Source organism: Lepidochelys kempii, chromosome 8 (genome assembly GCF_965140265.1).
Source record: "Lepidochelys kempii isolate rLepKem1 chromosome 8, rLepKem1.hap2, whole genome shotgun sequence".
NCBI lineage: Eukaryota > Metazoa > Chordata > Testudines > Cheloniidae > Lepidochelys > Lepidochelys kempii.
Window position 1 is genome coordinate 56,311,885 of NC_133263.1, and position 4,094 is coordinate 56,315,978.

General features: G+C 42.8%; 1 pseudogene; it reads right to left on the bottom strand.

Moving 5' to 3' along the window:
- Positions 1–2,761: 2,761 nt before the first annotated feature.
- LOC140916554 (large ribosomal subunit protein uL30 pseudogene) lies at positions 2,762–3,547 on the bottom strand (annotated as a pseudogene).
- Between the last annotated feature and the right edge of the window lie 547 nt (positions 3,548–4,094).

Below are 4,094 nucleotides of genomic sequence, written 5' to 3' on the forward strand. Positions count from 1 at the left end.
TTAAGTTTAGATGAGTCCTTAAAGAAGGAAAGGAGAAAACCAGGGGGAGAATAGAAAGCCTGGATCCTGGCCCTGAGGGAAGAGTGTACCCAGAGGAGAGTTGAGAAAGAGTCTGATAGAGGCAAAGTAGGAGCAGCCCAGAGTAACAACAACTAGATTTGGGACAGTGCAGACCTTGGCTGCTGGTAGTAGCATCCTTGTATTGGAACTTGGACTAGGTAGGGGATGAACCTGGGTTCCCCTACTAGCCACTGGGGAAGTGGCATAAACCAGGCAGTGGAGCAGAAAACTGCCTAGTACAGTTGGACAGTAGGACTTTGGTACCCTGGAAGGGGAGGACTATAGTGACCTAACTGGAAGGCCAAGCCATGAAGAGAGAGCACCCTGAGTTGCAGAGAGAGAGAGAGGCAGCAGGGTGTGCAAATGGGTAGCAGAGGGGTTATTAGACCTGGAAAGAGCAGCCAAGAGGAGGGCCCCCTAGCAGTGAGTGGACCCATTACGCTACATGATTCTCTGAGCACAGTTAGACTACGCGATTGATTCCCTGTTTGCCAACATTTTTATTCCACTAGGACTCCTATCATTACTACCACCAGTGGACCCTGTACATGTGTGAAGGCTTGTCTACACAGGGACATCCAGGAAATTAAATCCAAATTAACTGAAGATGTGAATTTGAAGCGGAGTGGTTAAACCTCATTACATTTCTGTGTGGATGCTGTTAATCTGAATTAAAGTGGTTTTACTTTGGATTAGTTTCATTCACTTTGGAATTCACTCTAGTTAATTAGGGGCATTCAGGAAAATTAATCCAATGTAGATAAGCCTTTAGCTACACAGAGAATTTTGCCAAGAAACCCTCTTGCAGACATAGCCTAAATTTCTGAAGTTTATAGCAAGGGACAGGCAAACAGGTGTGGATGAAGTAAGAACTGAATTAACCTTTTTTGCAAGGGTTCAAAATTATTTAGTTAACTTATTCTTCATTTTTGCACAGCTCCTGGTTTCAGAAGTGCCAAATGTATCTAGGAACATAGATGGCCCTCATCACTGTGGTATCTCAACACCTCACAGTCATTAATGCATTTTATCCTTGCAACACCCTTGTGAGGTAAGGAAGTATCATCGCCATTTTATAGATAGGGAATGGAAGCAAAGGGAAGATTTAGCATAAAGTCACACAGAAAGTTTGTGGCTGAGATAAGAATTGCTTCCAGATCTCCTGATTCCCTGTCTAGTACCTTATCCATTAGAAGATCCTTTCTATCTTCTGAGGAAAAGCTATTCACATCATATTTCCAGCCTTTCTGGAAACTAGAGGTTTCATATGAAAGCTGCTTAGCAAGCTTTTTTCAGATATGCACAGGGATGAGTTAGATGAAAGTGTCCAGAGGTGGTAGGGTAGCAACCTTTCCCCAGACTGTAGATCGTAAAAACAACCCACTTCTACTGTTATAGCACAGTGACAAATAAAATTCATGCCACTTTGTAGAAATAAATCTAAAACATGCAGGATATATTGTTTCTTGATCAGTGGCAACTAATAAATCTTAAAAAGCTCTTAATGTATTCTTTCTGTATGACACACCATACACAGATTTATTATAACAATGTTATTGCTGTGAATCCTACTATAACACATCACAATGTTTAAGAAAAATAACTTTGATACTCCCGTTGACTTCAATGATGGCAGGATTTCTCACAAAGGGTCTTTTAAAAGGGTATAATTATTTGAAGTTTTGGAAAGTAATTTTCTGTAGTATAGCTCTCCCCTCCCCCAGAGTACTGATGGGTGCTATAATCAGTCTGGAGTTTGGGAGGGTTGAGTGCTAGTGGTGTTAATGAAGAAGAAGAAAAATCAGTTTTGAACCAAAGATCCAGCCTACATGAGAGGGCACTGTGTATTATCCCTATTTTGTTTGTTTTACAAATGAGTAGCCCAGATGTACAAAGGTTAAGTGACTTGCACAAGCTCACACAAGCAGTCGGTGGAAGAGCTGGCAATACTGGTAGAACCGAAGTCTCCTGATTCCCAGAGCATCTTAGCCACAAATCCATTCTTTCTACAATAAAATAGAGACTCTGCTAGCCCCCGGTCATTAAAGACCGCTTGAGACTTTTGCATGTGTACTGCTGTTAACCCTGGTTTACTATCCAAATCTCAGAGGGCCAGATCATGCCCGGAGAGCTGTGGATGGGTGGGATCTCTGACCCATGGGACCCCTCTGCCCTGCACAGACAGAGATTAGCAGTCTGTGCAGCACTCTTTTTCTTTTCATGAGGCCCTGTAGAGGGTGCTTCTTGGGACTGAGATCCACCCCATGTAAGTAGGCAGGGAACCACACTGTGCCCTCTGCCCCCCCGCAGATTCCCCTTAATTTATTCCATGCTCATGGGAATATTTTTGCTCATTTATAGGCTGTTTTCTAAAATGCCTCCCCTATGGTAATTCTCACAGACTGCTTTTATGTCTGTTGACAAGCCAATAAACTGCTGGCTTCTTTGATAGTGAAGATAGTAACCCACAGTTGTTAATGCCTGAACATTTCTGGTAATCCTGTGTAATATCCTTTCTACTTATGAATGATAACAAGTAAGATCTGAAAGTTGGATTTGAGGAGGTCAGGTGTAGGGGGGAGGGAGGAAATGGCTTGACCGGTTGGAAACCCAGCTGCAGAAGCCTGTATTCTTAGCTCTCTGTCTCCCCTGAGTTTGCTGCCTCCTGTAGTCTATTTATTTTTGCACAATTTTTTTTTTTTATGAACAGATCAGAGTAGGAAAGTCCACTGCTGGGCACCATTAATTCATTCTCCTTATGAGCCTGTTAATTTGATCTTTCCTGTTGCCAGCATCTCTACCTTGCACAAAGTGGATAGTTTTCTTTTTCATTCCACCTCGAGGAGAAGATAACTTGAAGGGCCACAGAAAGTTGTTTACCACTTTGAAGTTCTTGCCAACAGTATAGATCTCATGGACCACATCTTCCATGCAGATGATACCTTATTTCTCAAGACACCGCTGAATCAGAGAATTGTCAGTCAGAGCAATGCGCTGCCTGTTGATCTTGGCGTAACAACACTTGTAGATCATCATGCACAGATTTCAGATTGGGGTAGCCCCATGCAACGTAGGGTTCAACAATCCGCAGCATGTTAATTGAAGCCTTGTTGAGTTTTACAAATGTGCCATTGAAAATCTGACGCAGGCGAAGGAGCAGCAATACCTTACGGACCTTCGGGTTAACTCCATTGATACCTCTGATCTTGATCACAAAGGCCAGTTTTGGTTCAGCAGGTACATAGTAATTGCCAGCTTTGCATGCCATTCGGGCCATACGAATCTCACGTCTATACATTTGCCAGTACTCCTTATGATAGGCCTGAGCTCTTGCATAGATGAGTTTTCTTTGCACTTTATGAAGCGTCTTTTGAACCACTAGCTTCTTCAGACACTTGGCCATTATATCAGCAAAAGCCTTTCGCTTTTTAAAAAGGCTTTCTGGAACAGATGGCACCTTCTTTCCTTCTATGCCCACCATGATCCCCACTGGAAGAGCAGCAGGGTCAAGAGACTCCAGTGGTAGCCAGGTATACTCCAGATTCCAGGGCCTGGAGCAACTTCAGTTCCCTAGAAGTCCTCTGATGATGGTAGGTTGTACTGAACTTTGTAGTTTATCAGGCACAGAACACACTGTCTACAACGTAGGTGATTTCTGTGGTAATATTGGTGGGTCTAAGACACATTAGCTTTTAATGACCGGCACCTCTGCTTGTCATTAAGGATTCCGTGACACTCTTTTCCAAGAGTCTCCTGCCTAAATTCTATTTCAGGTATTTACATTCTGGCCTCTCAATTCCCCCTGCAATTTCAGAAAAGCACCTGTTTCACAATCCGAAGCACCATAGGTATAAACTGGACTTTGTTTCCTGGAAAAGACTATAATATATTGATTTTTCTAGCTCTTTAAAAGAGCAGAAATTACTGGTGCTTCTGAGAGGCATTATACCAAGAACTTTGGAGACTGAAATCCACAAGATAGGTAACTGCAGTGCAAGTTTTGTCATACTGCCTCATCAGTGGGCCTCAACTCT